This window comes from Protopterus annectens, chromosome 16.part0 (genome assembly GCF_019279795.1).
Source record: "Protopterus annectens isolate FY-2018-M chromosome 16.part0, PAN1.0, whole genome shotgun sequence".
Classification (NCBI taxonomy): domain Eukaryota; kingdom Metazoa; phylum Chordata; order Ceratodontiformes; family Protopteridae; genus Protopterus; species Protopterus annectens.
This window is the reverse complement of record NC_056750.1, coordinates 473,738,806-473,757,666: the sequence shown is the minus strand read 5'-3', so window position 1 is coordinate 473,757,666 and position 18,861 is coordinate 473,738,806. Positions and strand designations below refer to the sequence as shown.

Here is an 18,861-nt window from a genome sequence, read left to right as displayed (position 1 = left end):
AGAAATTTGCTTTTGACATTTTATGTGGGAACTCCCAAGTAACTTTCAACAGATTTGAACTTCTTGTCTTGTACACTTTTTTTTTACAGTGTGTTGATAAAGTTCCAAATGGATCACCACTGTGAGTTGCATCTGAAAGTGGCTTTACATCAGAAAAAAAACAAGCAAAACAAAAATTAATACCAGTGTTTCATAAAATCTATCATAACATTTGTAAGTCTAGTAAGCAAAAATGTCCGCTGAATGTTCTATAGTTGCAGTCTCCAACATCTTCAGCTCCTTGCTTTGGATTATACATTGTGAGTAAAGTTCACTTGGGCCGACTTTATAGAAATTCCAAATTGATAATATAATTATTTCATAGTTAACATTTTTATGTTGGCTCAGTGCAATAAACATTGCGGTAGGTAAAGCATTTGTAATGTAATAAAAAAGGCAATATATAACATGCAATTAATGTAAGAAACCATGTGTAAAGTTGTTATAAAATAAGAAACACCACATTGACAGTTTCAAGGCTGGAACTCATTAACTACTCACTCCACTACTGTTTAAAATACACCCTAATGCATATCTATTGCCTGTTTTATACCATTTAAATTAAATCATTCAGAACAGAGGGTTAGAAATATTTCAAGTAAAAGAAAATCCCATCCATGAATGTTTAATTCATATGTTACCTGTGATTAAAAGTAAACATTATAAAGTGACTTATCATAAACTTTTATTGAATTTAATTTTATTTTTTCATACATTTGTTAACCTGGTCATTGTTCTGTTCCAAAGACTCATTTCTGGTATAACCTGAGCCTATAGGCTATAGACTAAGACAGCAAATTAAATTGTGTGCCTATGAAGGCTTATCATTGACTAAACCTTTCCTTGACTGTTTTTTTCTTTCCATTCAACCCAGCTATTTGGCTTTATTTTGTTTCCTACCAAAGTTGGTGACGTTTCTGGTAGATAAAGTATTTAAGTATTCTTAATTTGATTCTTGTATATTTGCCTGGCATCTTATCAGTCATCACCTCCCAACATTTGCAGCTTGGAATTAGGTAAGAAGTGAAACGTCACTAAAGCTACTCCAGTAACCCCAAACATGTTTATTCTGACACTTTTAATGCTAGGCTGCATAATATCAACTGGGCTCATCCTACATGTTTTGCACTCCTCTAAGTAAGCAAATAATTATGATCAGATCTCTGCCCTGTATTACACCTGACAATAAAAAAATTGCAGCCTGTCAGGTACAAGCATTTTTGGTGCAGGGTCCAACAGCCATTAAAACTACGTGAGGTGAATTCACCTAATGATGCTGTAAAACAATCTTGATTATTTTTTTGATAGTAGAATTTCAAAGGCTGCTTCACAGGCTACTACTTCTCCAGCATTTCTTAATGGAATCATTTTCTACTTGGCTTCCACACTGTTGACATGGACTTTAATAACAAGCTGTTATAGAAACAGCCTTCCTTGTGTCAACCTAGTTTGTTAGAAGTGCTTTTTTCAGTCAGCCATCTCATTACTGTCCTTATTAATTTATGTATTATAGAAAAGCAAGTTCCTGTTCACTGGAAAACTGCATTCATTGTTCTATTCTGCTATGGCTAACAAGTCCCATTTTGTTATCATTCTCTGTCACTGCTTGATAATCCTGAAAAAAAGGCATCCATCATCAAATGCTAAGTGCATCTGTGCCAAAAGCATACTCTCTGATTGTCAGCATCATTTCTGTCTTGGCAGTGGCAATCATGTAGGTTTGTTAGCAGTAATAGAAAACATTTGTACTGGCTTTTTTTTTGTTGTTGCTAATATTGGCATTGCAATCTTTTGTATTTATTTTTATTTATCCTTTGTTGACCGCGTTAGTCCTGCTATGCTAGTAGTGGAGACCACAGGTGGCATGGATACTACTATGAGAAATTTAGCGAGGGCGTCAGAGAACTTACCCTACTTTTTAGAACTGCTAAATAGTGCCAGAGGGGTCCTATAGCAGTAAGAAAGAGACCTAAGGTAAGCAGAAACATGGAGGAAGAGAAAAAACTATGGAAAGTTTGGAAGTGGAAAGTGAGAATTTGGAAAAAAATTGTTCGGTATGGTGTTTCAGAATGTAAACAAAGATTCCTGTCTGGTGGATTTTACAAATTAATAGTGTTTAGCTAGTCTGTTGAAGTGGTGTAGATAACAGAACTAGTGTTAGCCGGGTTTGCGGATAGTCATTAAAAATACTGATCAAGGACGGTTATCCAAATGACAGTTGTGCTGTTTCATGGAGTGAAATGGCAAATAACGTTTTTCAGAAGTGCTGAGAATGGTAATATGGAAAAGGAACCAGAATATGTGGCAGAAGAGATTGCAGGAGTTCAAACCTATGCAGCAGTGACAGAAAGTAAATGAGGAAAGCAGCAGCAAACTAAGAAGCATCTGGTTTTGTGGTAGCAAATAATGTAGTAACTAGAACATGCAGCAGTAACAGCAGGCAAAATAGGGGAACAGCAGCAAACTGTGAGTAAAACTGTCTTAAAGAAGATCAACAGTGAGAATAAGAACAAAAAATGATACTGTACTAGTCAGATATTATGTAAGGGGCAATTTAATAACTGTTTTAAAGCTCAAGAAATGTGTTCTTTTATGTGTTTTAGGACAGAGACTCTGCAAATTAACATTTGAAACTAATTGATGACATCTCTGGAACTGTTTAGCAAAAAGAACATTTATCCATGGAGCAATTGTTTTCCAGTAGTAACAAATGTTAAAAACAAAACAAGGTACTTTGCAGTTTACAACTGATGAACTTGAAGAAGACTGTTGAAAAAAAATGTGTGTAGGACCTCTGCAAAGCTGTTACTAATATTGTGAAAGAGAAAGACAGGTGAGAGAAACTTATGGAATGGAGGGTGGAAGTTGAAAGCGGTTTTGAAATGTGAAACAAAAAACGTGGTATAACACTTGCCAAGTGTTATTTTTGTGGCTGGTCATTGAGAGGCATTAACTGTCCAGACTTTAAATCATGCTTCCTTTGTGGGGTACACAAGGTAAGCCTGTCAATAATGCAAAATAATCAATTCCAGATCCAAATGCCCCCCTTTGTAAGCCCATTGACTTTCATTCCAATCAGCAAGGTGTATGTCTGAATGCATGTTGCTTAAAAAAGGGACACATTTGGATGGATTGTCCAGAGCAGCAGAAAATAATGGAAAAGAAGGGGAAAGGTTAATAAAACATACTTAAAGGACAACAAGAGGCTGGGGGGAGGGTGAAATAGGTGAAGAAGAAAAAAAAATATGGAGGGGCAAAATGAGAGAGAAAGCAAGAGTGCCTGCAAGAAGAGTTCAGTAGAAGTGATTGGTGCTAATATTTTTTGAAGCTCTAGCCATTGAAAAAAATTATTCTGAGGATCATTGATTTGTGCATAAACCCAGAAACAAATATTCATTTGGGAAAAGAGTAAAAACAAGAAAATTAAAATTTAAAACATTCCCATAAAAAGAACAAAAAATGACAATGTTTACAGTACTTTCAGCAAATGTGAACAGTATTATTAACACTGGAATAGTGAGCTAAATGTGATGTGGATGTTATTCTGATGGAGGGTATAAGATTCCTGACAGCTGAAGAAAGATTACAGACAGACAAATTGTAGTGTGGAAATATAATATGGAACTTCGAACTTGGGAAGTGATTGTTCTGGAGTCACTGTGCTGTGTAAAAACAATAAAAATACTAGAAATAATGTTGCTAAGTACGGGAAGGTTAACTGTTGTGGATGTGAGGTAGAGAGAACATGTTCACAGAATTATAACATTATATGCATATATAACTGGCAAGGAAAGAGAGAATGTGTTTCATCAGTTATTAAATTGTGGTAGTTAACATGACAATAATAACTGCAGGGGACTTGTGATATAGGGAGAAAATGTAAAAAGAAATGGAACAATGTAAAAATAGCAGTAGTGATAGAATGGGGTAAATTAGCTGTGTGGAATTAAAGTCAATGGACTTATAGAAGGGGCATTTGGATCTGAAATTGATTATTTTGCATTATTGACAGGCTTCGAGGTGGCAGATAATTTACAGTTGCAATGGGTTTTTCAGAGCACTTAGCAATATGGATGGAGGTGATAGAAAAAAGGAATTATATTAAAATATGAAAGGAAATAAGAATAAATGAGAAATTATGAGATGAAATTGGAGAGTGGAAGTATTGAAGTTATGGAAGTTGATATAAACAAGGACTTCTATAAAATTGGTTTGAATGGTTGAATTTAAAAAGAAGTATAAAAAGTATTTTTTCAATGGCAAGATGGTGTAAGAAAGAGAGAGTGTAAAGTATGGGGAAATTTATAGAAATGTATTGGAGAATTTGGAGAATAATACAAGGCAGTAATATTTAAAAGAAACTGAGAAAAATTAAGGTATTGTTTAGGTGGCAATATTATTTATAAAGGAAGAGGTATATGCATATTGGGGTAAAATAGTACAGGAGGATATTATACAGTATGGGAAATGGGGGAAATAAAAATGAAAAAGGATAGGTAAAATGAATGTAAGAGAAAAAATGAGTATTGTAGTACAGCATATGGAAAATATGTATAAGATAAAAGAGTAAAATGAAGAAAAATAAGAAAATGGAAAGTAAAAAAAAAATCCAGAATAATGGATGAAGTTGTTAGGAAAGTAAATGCTGTACAGTATCAGCCCAGATAGTATATGGTCTAAAATATATAAAAAATTAGTGGACTGGCAAAGAGAGCATTTTGCAAATGTACTGAGTAAATGGTTGAGCCAAGGGGTTGTTTATGAAGAGTTATGTAGTGGGATATTAAAAATTATATGGAAAAAAGATGAGAAGAAGAAGAATATAAAAAATGGAGACCCATCACAGTAAATTAAACAAATTATGATTTTATGTGAGAATAATACAAGGGAGAATAGAAGGAAGGATGGCATATATTATGGAAGAGATTATATAGTTTAAAAGAAGGGATGTCAAGAATTCTTATTGGTTGCAAGAAAAATTGTAGCTATTAAAAGTAAAAGGGAGGATTTCAAACCTATGGTAGGAGATGTTAGCAAAGCATTTGATACAGGTAAGACATGATGCCTTTGATTTGTTATGGAGAAGTAATAGGTAATAGAATTAGGAGAATATGTATGTCAGCATGTCAAAATAATAGAGTTGAGAGTGTTGGTGATTGGGTGGGTGAGTAAAGAAATATGCGTAATGTTGGATTTCCCATGAGTGGAATATGGTTTGCATTGGTAGTGAAATGCAGTACTGAGTGAAGTAGCTTATAAACTGATTGTGATGGCAGAGAAAGTGGTGATTCCAGTAGTTTTGACATATACAGATATAGTTGTGGTTGCTGAGAACAAAATATGGATGAGGGAAGTATTGGTTTATCTGAATAGATGTTGAAAAGAAATGAGAATTGCCTTGAATAAAGATAAAATTAAGGGTTTGGACGATGTGGTGAAATTGTGTGGGAGGTGTATTTTTTAATGAATGAAGTGTCTGCGCTAGGAATAAAATTTGGTGAAATTGATCTAGAAATGATGCAGTGGGAGGGTTTGTTAAAAAAATAAAAGCAATATCTTCTGTGGAGGATTAGCATTCAGGAAAAGGATTATTTGTTGAATTCTGTATTAATGGGAAAATCAAATGTTTATATGATTCCAGAAAAATATGAAGAAATTATGCAATTGGCATTTTCTTATATGGTGTTAAAGATTAATCCCAGTGAAAAAAAGATGTGCGGTATGAGTGAAGATGAAAGGGGATTTGGGTTACTAAATCCAGTTCCTTTTTAAACTTGTATATAATATTAAAGTGGCTAAAGGAAGAGAATGAGAAATTAATGGTGAGAATGTTAAAGTAGAGAAAGTTCTGGAAGATGTTTGAGGTATAATGGGGAAGAAGGAGATAACTGGCAACCTATTTTTGGAGTATAATGAGTTGGCAGATTTTAAAAACTCCTTGCAGACTGCTCTGTCAAATACTGGGTGAGCAAATTGGTGCAACTAAGAAAGTAATATTTTTAGCTGTGATACAGAATCTGAATTGCCTAATGACATGGCACCATTAGATGAAGCTTCACTCTCTTGGCAGGGGTGCTCCTTTATTGTGTGCTTCCCCTCCTGCATTGCAGGTGCCTGTCACTGATGCCGGTGGTGTGGACTGTGTGCAGCATTCCAATGAAGCTTTGTCTACTTCGACAAGTCTTGCTTCTTCCTCGTATGCTGATAATGTTGTCAAGGTTCTTCTTGCTGTGTTACATCATCTGGTCACTCACATTGCTAATAAGGATAGCAAAGCTATATACAGGTACTTTTATATTTCCCTTCCCTTCTGGGTTACATTCATAAAGCCAAGTGGACAAAACAACAAATGGCATTACATTGGCCATAAAAAGTTGAAACTCTTGCTGTACATCAGGAACTGGTATTTTCCTCTTTCCTCACTGTAATGTGATCTGGGAGTTGGTACATATAATTAGCATGGGGTGTGGAGTGCATAAGACTTGTGTTGAGTTTTTTGTTGTGAGTTATAACCTTTTGTGGTCAGTATAATACCGTTCAGCACTTTGATCACTCGGCATTATGAATGTATTCCTTCCCTTCTGTAGTGACCGCACTAAAATGGATATCAAGCTTCCTGCTCCTCCGTAGCTCAGACACCAAAACTATGCCAGGTGTTACTTGGAAGATATACTGCACTGATGTGGCCTCCTTAGCTATAAAGTCCTCATCTGGTGTTCCTACTGAATAAGTGAAGTCTCTCAACTACCTAAGCTTTCTACTTGATGAGGCAATATCATTCTCAGTATAGATCTTATTAGCTGTTCTCTCTCAGTTAGAATTGTTGAACTGTCTCAAAGGCACCCCCATTCCCACAAGGATGAGTGTAGTTATTCCTCCCTTAGTCATATATGGCATTTGCATCCAACTTAGTATCAACCAGACAAATATGAATATGGTCACCTCTGCATATAACAGACTAACAAAACTCACCCTAGGAGAAGACCATAATGCCCACACTGTGCCATTTTCTTGAGAGCTAGCATGATCTCTATAGCCTAAAAATACTGCATTTAATCTGTGGACTACTGTAAATGAGGGATGCTAGACTTACTGCACATTTCAGGATGTGTACGGATGTGTAAGAAATGTGAACAGACAGTATGCATCTCTAGCCACAGACGCACATTAGTGAAATGTACATCATTTTAATGTTTCGATGGTTGAGGTTTAATATAAAAAATAAAAATATATAAAAATCTGAGTTTTGTCTCTCTGGCAGTATGTCATAGAGGAGTGAAGCTCTAACTGTGACCCAGATTATCTGAGAAGAATTAGCAAACTGGGTGGGGGAGAATCCATCAGGGGATAGTGTGAATGAGCAGTCACTGCTGGCTCACCAGTCAAGACAGAGGTGAATGGTTCATTGTGCTGCACCATGTAGAGTATCTGGTGAGGGATTTGCTCTTGGCTGCTGTGAGTGGCATTCATACAGTAGCCTTTATCACATGTGGATCTGTGCTTTTTAAAAGGCATAGGAATCTAGGAAGCCATCGCTTAGGCAAGCATTAATTTCAACTGATAGGAGTGGATTTTTGCCATATATAAAAAACCCAAAACAAAATGAGATGCAACCTTGACCCGCGCCATGGAAATAAATATGTAAAATCTAATGAAAACAAACTACTGACGAAGGAATGCAAACCACAGCAGGATACGTTGCCTTTACCCCCCCCCCCCCGAGTACAGTGGTAGCTTTCAGACATGTGACACCCACAATGCATCCTTCTTCAGATAACTACTTTAAAATACATCGACTTACACCAACAGTCTGCTTATAGGGTGGGAAAAGTCATTGACACTGATCTCTGAATAGCCACAAAGGAATGAAGACATGCACATGACTGATTACTGAGAGGGATTAGAGACACCTGGGAAGTGATGGCAGGCAGCAAGGAACACGTCCTAACTGGGGGTTCATCATGGGGCGCACAGATTGCTAACTGAGAGTGAATTGTGAAGGTGTCAAATTATTGACTTGAGGGTGGTGATGAATTGGTGAATGCATTCATCACCACGGAGTTTGCAGTGAGGTTGACTAGTGTGCAGCTTCATTTCCAAGAGTGATGGACTGACCACTGCTACGCCATTTGAAGAACAGTGCAAATCAGCTCTAGAGTAAAAGAGGGATTGGATTGGTAACTGTATGTCTCAGGTGTAGGAACAAAAGAGGCTACATGCTTGATCAGGCTGTTGGAAGCATTTGCCTTTGGTAGTTTGGTGAAAAGTATGCTTGGCAGGTTTTCATTGTGCTATTCCTGATCTCACAACAGTATTAGGGTTTTCTGTAAGCCACCCACCTCCACCTACCATACATGCTTATAGTTATCTGGTGTACAGTTAGAGTATGCCAATAGCAGAGGTATGCTTGCCAAGGTCTTTGAAATAGATTATGTGAATCATGTTTTACGTGTGGTGCAAACAAAGAAATTCATGAATCCGAGCTAAATTACCTACAGAACACTGGCACATGCTATCCAAGTACCCAAACAATTACAGCTCATCTGATGTACTGAATTTGTAACTAAGCACAGCAACACAGTAGGAGAATCCTAAAACTGTGGCGAACCTGAATGTTAGCAAGTCTTTTGAAACAGGCCCTGACAAAATATTAGTGTTGTTTAGTTAACCCCGAAGTGTGTTCCAAGGTGGCAGTCTGAAATAATAACAGATTTCACAGGATGCGTATAATAACATTAAATGGAGTTCATCATTAAATTAGGGTTAGAAAAGTTGGAGTGCCACAGAATTTAATACTGGGGGACCGGTCCTTGTTAAGGCCCATGACTGGCATTGCAATGGAAAAAGAGCTGGCAAGTTTATTGCAGCAAATAGGACAAGAAAGGAACTTTTGGGTTAGTGGAATGGGGAATTATCTGGCAATTTAGATTCAATTCCAAGAATGCAAAAATCCCAAGGCTGAAAAAAAAAGTAGAAGTATTATTGTACGTTAAAGAGGTATGGAGTTTAACAGCGATTACAACAGGAACAGAAAGGGTCTTGAGGTGGTTGAGGCCTCTATATTGGCTATTCTGTAATGACTAATACTGTAATTAATCTATAATTCTAAAATATTAAACATTTCTAAAAATTGTAACTTTTATTGGTGACTGCAAGAGACAGAGATGATGTTGTACATGTTTGAGACGTACTTTCCAATTTCTAGCAATGTTTCTATGATTTGGCAAGAAACTTTTCATACCTTGTCCATAAAGGAATTTGAATAATTCACTTGGCACCTTTTGTTAGACAATGAAAAAAATATTATTGCATTTACTTTTACATTTTTCTATTAGCTGATAATTTGGGTGCCTCAACATTTCAATGCAAAACCCTAATACTAAACAAACAACTCAAAATATAGAAACAACTTTCTGTGTAACAGTAGTGGAAGGTGTAGTTTCAGTTCAAATTACTCCATTATAAACACCAGGTGATATAAGAAAACACACTTTAAAGCCACTAAATCCACTTAAATAAATGAGATCTCAAATGGTTTAATAAAGCTTACTGCCTGGAGTTCTAAAGAGGACCTGTGCTTTGCTTTAAGAAAGAAAACTTAAAATGTAAAATGTTATTCATTTAGCTGCTGTACTTGAGAGTCTCACATTATTCCCTTCATTCTACAATTTCCTTTATAAATATATTTTAGTCCTTAGTTGTTTCTGCAAACTGACTTTGAAAATCAGACCCATTGTTTGTGACATTCTAAAGTTGTGTAAAATACCATGATTACAAATTATTTTCTAATTTGTAATCTTAACTTCCAAGCTTAATACCTGAATTAAAATGAATTATTTAGAATGCAGGTAATATGAATACTAAATTTGCTCTAGCAATCTAATGACCACTGATGTCTCATTTTCAGAGCATCCTGGTTCCTTCAGTGTTTTATTTTTGTATAAGAAGAAAATATAAGATACAGCATGTTAACTAGATTTATCAGCCACAAACTAAGTGAGAATAATATTTCTGGCTCATTTTGTATTGCTTTTGAACTTCATAGCTTGGATCTTAAAGGGATAAACTAAATCAGCTGAAGCATGTTCAGCCAACACATTGTTTCTAACTTGCAGTGTTATTAACCTTGTACTTTTTTTAGATGAGCTGAAACAATACTTCCATTATGGGCTCTAACTATTGTTTAATAATGCTTTACTGAAGATTACAAGATAATGTTCCCTGAAATATTTAAATTGTTACCTCAGAGCTGACGCAGCTGACTAAAGGTTTCTTTCTCAGCACAGCACTCTTCAAGATATGGTTTGGCAATTATGACTTAGAGTCACAGCTGCCCTGGATATTCATGTTTGTTTAATATCCCTTTTGGAAGTCGACTGCTGTGTGTGGAGCCTCATTGTTTTGTGTGGTTTCAGACTGACAAAAATGAAATCTCTATCCAGTATACAAGATTGCTGCCAAACAAGCCAGCACAGATGTGAGAAAATTCTACGTTTGGTAGGATTAGATGATACATTTCTAATGCACAAGAGGCATTAAGTATAAATCTCTGTGTATTGACTTCAAGTGGGATATTGAGCTTTGAAGTAGGATTTAGTCTGATTTTGGTGTCAGTTACAGGTGATTGTCAACAATGCTGTACCATGTTATGATCTCAACATAAATAAGAAATTTTATGCTAAAACCATCCTTAGGGGTTTACACACACACACACACACACACACACACACACACACACACACACACCTCTTAACTTTAACACACATATCATGGGGTTATGCCTAAAAATGTTAAAAAGTTTATTTGCTATAAAGAGAATTTCACCATGTTATGTTCTCTGTGTAGTTGTTTCCACTTGGTAACCAGTCTGAAACATACAAATGTATTATTTTTAGAGCAACAGTATCATCTAAAGCTGTGTTCAGACATACTTCTATTGATTAAAGTCAGTGTTTTTGAGAAAATTCTTAAATAATATTTTGGAGTGAATATTCTACTTGTTTGTGATGTCATGTTTGTCTGTAGTATGGTAAGTCTATTGTACACCTGCTTACATGATTTGTAAGCAAGCTATGCCTAACCATTCCAGTTTTAAACCCAAAACCTAATAAAGTATTTGTTGAGTACAGCATGACTCATCACCTAATCTCTGAGAAGTGCACACAGGTGGCAATGACATCTGATTATAATTTACAGCACTGTGTAAACTCAGAGAGCTATAAATTAACTTAGCATTTACTAAGTAATCCAAGTAAAAGACTGAATACAGGTAATTGCTAAACACTGAGAATGATGACCTGCGCACTGATCATAACGCACTTGTGTGTTCGAGACATGCATGCCAAGAAATCCACCTCACCAGCAAAGCTCATGAATCTTGGCATCCATTTCAAGAAATCGTAATTTATAGTTATAATTAGTGAGACGGTCATAACTCTTTATAGAGAATGTAGCTTTATCTGCACCACATACTGCTAGCTACAGGGAAAAAAGTCCAGTGTTTTCATGGCTTTCAAAGCCATAAAATACTTAATGGATGCTGTCAGAAAGGCAGTATAATGCCGTGCATCGCATTTTCGCTTACCTTTCACACCTTTCCACTGTCCAAGTTTTCACAGAACATCCAGATTATTGCTTCATATTTTTTTTCCTCATAAAATCTGTGGTTTTCAGACAAACCAATGAGGATTGAAGTCATTAAGTAACAATACTTATCAGTCTTTGAGTTCATATCCTTCAGAAAATACATGCAAATCCAAATCCTGTTGTTCTAGTAACTTTCTAAGTTCATTACAGGGGCCACATTACCAGAACAGATAGCAGGCAGAAACAATTTTTTATTCTGTTGCTGTCATTTGCTGGTCAGTACAGTTAGATTTTACTGCCTAGCGTAGGACCTGACCATAACTTTCTCAGAGGGTGCTTAACACTTATTACGATTGGGTCATGTACCATTCTGGTGCTTAACTGGTTTGTCTTTTTCCGAATATTGGGGCATAGTAAATGTGCGCCATGCACAACATTGGTATTACTATTACTAGAAAGATAGAAAAGACAAATAATTTCTGCTGTGTTTTACAAAATTAGGGTAACCGCTACCACTTCACATAAGACTGGCAGGATCTTTAATCATTTTCATGTCCACGTTAGACTGTTATATGCTGAAAAACGAATGTGTGATTAGGGTATTAGTTGATAGTGATCTTTGTCATAAACGGTAATGCTGGTCAAGTACCAGTACAATTTATATAGCTAATTAGACTTCAGTAGCAGTTTGTAATTTTTGTAAATTGCATTTTCTATAACATTGCTGAAAGGCAGAGAACTGCCCCTTAACACTCCTTTAAACACTAGTTAGGGGGTTAAAAGGATGCCAATTGCCCTTAATATACCATCATCATCTTCTTTCGGCTGTTCCCGTTATTGGTCGCCACAGCAGATCACCTGTTTTTATTTCTTCCTGTCCTTTGCATCTTGCTCTGTCACACCAACCACCTGCATGTCCTCTCTCACCACATCCATAAACCTTATCTTAGGCCTTCCTCTTTTCCTGTTACCTGGTAGCTTCATCCTTAGCATCTTTTTCCCAATTTACTCAGCATCCCTCCTCAGCACATGTCCAAACCAACGTAATCGTGCCTCTCTGGCTTTTTCTGCAAACCTTCCAACCTGGGCTGACCCTCTAATATACTTATTCCTAATCCTGTCCACCCTCGTCACACCCAGTGCAAATCTTAACATCTTTAATTCTGCCACATCCAGCTGAAACTCCTGCCTTTTTGTCAATGCCACTGTCTCCAACCCATATAACATAGCTGGTCTCACTACCCTCCTGTAGACCTTCCCTTTCACTCTTACAGGTACTCGTCAGTCACAAATCACTCCTGACACTCTTCTCCACCCACTCCATCCTGCTTGTACTCTCTTCTTCACCTCTCTTCCACACTCACCGTTACTCTGAAGTATTGACCCCAAGTATTTAAACTCATCCACCTCTACTCCTTGCATCCTCACCATTCCTCTATCCTCCCTCTCATTCACACACATATATTCTGTCTTAGTCCTGCTGACCTTCATTCCTCTTCTCTCTAGATCATATCTCCATCTCTCCAGGGTCTCCTCCACCTGTTTCCTACTCTCACTACAGATCACAATGTCATCTGCAAACATCATAGTCCATGGGGACTCCTGTCTGATCTCGTCTGTCAACCTGTCCATCACCATTGCAAATAAGAAAGGGCTCAGAGCTGATCCTTGATGTAACCTCACCTCCACCTTAAACGCATCCGTCACTCCCACCGCAGACCTCACCGCTGTCACACTACCCTCGTACATATCCTGTACCACTCTTACATACTTTTTTGACAGTCCTGACTTCCTCATACAATACCACAACTCCTCTCTAGGCACCCTGTCATATGCTTTCTCTAAGTCTACAAAAACACAATGCAACTCCTTCTGACATTCTCTGTACTTCTCCATCAACACTCTCAGAGTAAAGATCACATCTGTAGTGCTCTTTCCTGGCATGAAACCATACTGCTGATCACTAATCATCATGTCCCTTATTAACCTTGCTTCCACTACTCTTTCCCATAACTTCATGCTGTGACTGATCAATTTTATCCCTCTGTAGTTACTACAGCTCTGCACATCACCCTTACTCTTAAAAATTGGTGCCAAAACACTTTTTCTCCATTCCTCAGGCATCCTCTCACTTTCCAAGATTTCATTAAACAATCTGGTTAAAAACTCCACTGCCATTTCACCTAAACACCTCCATGCTTCCACAGGTATGTCATCTAGGCCAATAGCCTTTCCATTCTTCATTCTCTTCATAGCTATCCTGACTTCCTCCTTGCTAATCCATTGTACTTTATGATTTACTATCCCTACATCATCCAACCTTCTCTCCCTCTCATTCTCTTCATTCATCAGCCCCTCAAAGTACTCTTTCCATCTCCTCAACACACTCTCCTTGCTTGTGAGTATGTTTCCCTCATTATCCTTTATCACCTTTACCTGCTGCACATCTTTCCTAGCTCGGTCCCTCTGTCTAGCCAATCGGTACAGGTCCTTTTCTCCCTCCTTAGTGTCCAACCTTTCATACAACTCTTCATATGCCTTATCCATAGCCTTCGCCACCTCTCTCTTTGCCATGCACCTCATCTCCTTATACTCCTGTCTACTTTCTTCATCTCTCTGACAGTCCCACTTCTTCTTTGCCAACCTCTTTCTCTGTATACTCTCCTGTACTTCCTCATTCCACCACCATGTCTCCTTGTCGTCCTTCCTCTGTCCAGATGTGATACCAAGCACCATTCTAGCCATCTCCCTTACTAGCTCTGCTGTAGTTACCCAGCTATTTGGTAACTCTTCACTGCCACCCAGTGCCTGCCTTAACTCATCCCTGAACTCCACCTCACAATTACCCTTTTTCAATTTCCACCACTTGATCCTTGGTGCTGCCCTCACACTCCTCCTCCTCTTCTTGATAACCATCATCCTACAAACCACTGTCCTATGCTGCTTAACTACACTTTCTCCGGCCACCACTTTACAGTCTCCAATCTCCTTCAAACTGGCCCTCCTATATAAGATATAATCCACCTGTGTGCATCTTCCTCCACTCTTGTATGTCACCCTATGCTCCTCCCTCTTGTTAAAATACGTATTCACCACAGCCATGTCCATCCTTTTCACAAAATCCATTACCATCTGACCTTCTGCATTCCTTTGTTTAACGCCATACCTACCTATCACTTCCTCATCCCCTCTGTTCCCTTCACCAACATGCCCATTGAAGTCTGCTCCAATCACCACTCTCTCACCCTTGGGTACAGTCATCACCACTTCATCCAATTCACTCCAACATTTTTCTTTCTCATCCATTGCACACCCAACTTGTGGAGCATATGCACTAACAACATTCATCATTGCACCATCAGTTTCCAGCTTCATAAACATCACTGTATCTGACACTCTTTTCACCTCCAAAACACTCTCAGCATACTGTTCCTTCAGAATAACTCCTACGCCATTTCTCCTCCCATCCACACCATGATAAAACAATTTGAACCCACCTCCAATACACCTAGCCTTACTCCCCTTCTATCTGGTCTCTTGCACATACAATATACCAACCTTCCTTCTGTCCATCATATCAGCTAGCTCTCTCCCTATACCAGTCATACTGCCAACATTCAAAGTTCCGACCCTCACTACCACAGTCCTAGCCTTTCTCCTCTCCTCTCCTCCTGCCTTCGGCCATGTCTTCCGCCTCTTCTCCTCCTTCAGCCAACAGTAGCCCAATTTCTGCCAGCACCCTGTAGGCTAATAGTACTAGTGGATGTCGTTGTTAACCCGGGCCTCGACCGATCCGGTATAAAAATTTTTCTTGGTGACTGCATGAAATGTTTTGGCGAAGTTTTACGCCGAATGCCCTTCCTGACACAACCATCCCCATTTATCCGGGCTTGGGACCGGCACAAAGAAATGCACTGGCTCGTGCATCCCCAGTGGCTGGGTTGCCCTTAATATACCATATTATAGAAAAAACACTTTGCAGTTTTGTTGACTTGGGACATGAATTCACTGGGAAATATCATGCACATAAATATGCATAATATTCAAACAGTGCAAAGTGTACTGTCCTGCATTATTAATTGTCAGTTTAGACTGATATATGTGTGTTCATTGTTTAAATACTGTTTATAATCTAGTAAAGCCATTTACTTACTTCATATACTTGCAAATTGTTTAGAAGAAAACATCACTACCTAGGTCTGTATTGTTGTTGTTGTATAACTAACTTCAGTTACAATCCAGTGTAGATCTAAGCACAAAATAAAACATTGATAATCATATCCATATTTTTAATGCATAAATAACTTCTCTCAAAATCTGCTACAGATTTTGAGTACTTTTATATCACCTTTTTTAATGAACCTTTTCTGGTGAAAAAAGTTAATGTTCTTAATTTGTAACTATCATCTGGTGTTTATTTCTGAAGTCATAGCTGTCTCTTCAGTTTGCTTGTTAACTAATGTTTTATCTGATACTTTTGAACATGACATAGAAGTACATTTGTGAAAGCAGTCCCAGATAAATGCAATTCCATGTATGATCAGCATATGCCTTTACTTACTATGGGTTCCATTATGAGTCCTCGCATATCCGTCTGCTTTAGAGTACCCTCACTGAGTACGTGCAGCTAAATGTTGCATATGCAGACAGCACAGCTGCTTGGCAGTTTGTCATTCTCTCTGTGAGCTTCATCCTGTGTTGACTGCTTAAGCATTGAATATGTCCTGTAGGTGCACCACCTGCAGCTTGTATGCATAATTATGCACATATCACTAAGAACACAGTAGGTAGTGGATGGGGGGGCATCCAATCCTAAATCATAAGGATACACCTCCTGCATAGCTCATTGTGTTATCTTGCTGACACAGCTGTCATTGTGGTTGTGCCCCTTCTAATAGCTATGTGGAATTGTTCAAATGGCATTCACCAGGGATATGAACCAGTGCATCCTACACACACACACACACACACACACACACACACACACACACACACACACACACACACACACACACACACACAACAGCATTGGCCCTACCTGACTTTCCAACCATAAGTTCACATTCCCTCTTGTTACAACTGCAGTTCTACAGGTGCCATTTGTTAGTGCACAGCCCTCTGTGTTGCCATTGTGTACCTGGCTGCCTTTGGTACATCCACCTCGCCTTGCAAATCCCCAAGCCATGCTGTGAGGATTTCCATCCATTTCATGGCACATTCATATATGTGGATTGCCCCCCCCCCCCCTGCTTTCACCTGAACATTCACAAAACACTGGCCAACCCTCCTGGAACTTAGCTGTACTCCATCCATTCTTTCCCTGCTTCACTAAGCTATGCATGGATAACCGTGTTTCTGTGAGATGACTTGCTTGGGCAGTTCACTTTACAGACTTTTAATTGCAGCAAATGTGTTCACAGGAATAATAGACCACCACTCTTTAATGTGAATTTACAGACCACTCTGTTAGCATTCTTCAAATTGTATTAAATAAGCAATAAATACATTGGAAGTTGTAGCATGCAATCTTGTTATACTGATTTTTATCTGGAGGTGTAATATGAAAACTTTCATATACATTCTTATTCTGTACATTGTTTTTTACAAAGACAAGATAAAGAGCTGATTTACACAATACAAATGAAAACCCTGTGTAGTAACAATATGTAGTGCATCTGAAAGTGGGTGTTATTTACTTGGCAAGTATGCAAATTGAAATCAAAATAAAAAGCAGTCCACAAACTCTGCAATCATGAACACACTAAAAATAAGTAAAAATAAAAAGACTGACAACAGACACGACTTTTTTTAATATGTAATCTGTAAGTGCTTCCATTCCTTCATTAGAATTTCATCAAACCTTACACAAATCATTAAACACTTTTATATGCAATACATGTTACATGTTCAATTTACAACCAAAACTGGCCAGTGCTTTAATCCTTTCCTTTTTAAATAAATCTTGAAGTTTTCCAAGTTGTTCAGTCCATGAAAATTGCAAGCTGCGAATCTAAACTGCCAAGCAAATTCTTTCCACTCCATCTACTTCCTTTGCCTCAGATCTGTTTTTGAAATCCTTAACTTGATCTCTAACACTAAATACAATTGTTATATGTTTGCCATTTCTCTTATGACAATAAACAGCATGTTTATATAAAGCATTACTTATGTCCAACTTTTCTACGACATGCAAATGTTCATAAATCATATTATAAAAACTCCCTGGTATGTCTGCCTAAATTGAAAGCCTGGCATTCAACACGTACTGCATTGTAAACGACAAATTTAGACTTGCAGTTCTATAACTGCCTTGAATCTGAGTGAAAGTATTTTTGCTCCTTATTTGGCAGAACATCTATACATACCAGGATGTTAACTATTTTCATTTTTCAACAGGTGGTTAAGCCTTGTATGAATTATGTCCTTAATAATTTGTCCTTTTTTCATTACAAATATGGGACTCTTTCCTATTCATTTATTGGGGAAGTTAATTAAAAAACTCAAATTGCTCATCACTACCATTTTAATACTCCTTTCATCTATGGTGTTACTCAATAAACATTAAACAGTATAATCTTTGGTCTTTCTGTGATTCTTCCTATTTATTATAGACACAATGTTCTACATGGCATATATGTTTTCTTTCTATTTCCTTTGACTTCTTTCTGTGTATATTCTACTATACCCCTTGGATAATGAAAAATGGGAAAACTCATAGGCATATTTCAAATCATCTGAATTAGGAAGCTCGGTAAAAGGACAAAGGAATAGTAATGCAGCTCCCAGACTTACTGATTATATATCCTCCGTGTTGAATACTGGCCTATCTAATTATTATTAACTCTGAGGGCTACAGAATCGGTACATCAAGTAAGCTTCGCTGTTATGCTTTCAATCCTTTGTGATAAGCTGTTACTTGGATTTGCAATCTTAATTGCTGTCTTCAGAATGCAATGTGAAGGAATTGTCATAAAGATTACCCTCCTGAGTTTAAATTGAGATTACATATTTAAATACACATACTTCTGTTTAGCATTTTAAACAGTTGTTTAGACCCTTGATAAAAGAAAAATTATAAACTGCAGTACGATGAATGGGATCCTGACCTTTTTTAATTTTATGCATCAGTGTTGAAGAGTTTTTACTGCTTGAAAATCCTGCATGAATATAGATTATCTGACTTTTTTAATGTTTAATTTTCTGCAAGCGTGATATAGCAAATGACATTCATGTTTG

At 37.5% G+C, this 18,861-nt stretch overlaps 1 protein-coding gene across 1 annotated transcript in view; it reads left to right on the top strand.

Annotated features, from left to right (window-relative positions):
* RALGPS1 (Ral GEF with PH domain and SH3 binding motif 1) overlaps positions 1–18,861 on the top strand; it is a 3,844,659-nt gene that overhangs the window by 3,640,526 nt on the left and 185,272 nt on the right. The window lies entirely within an intron of this gene.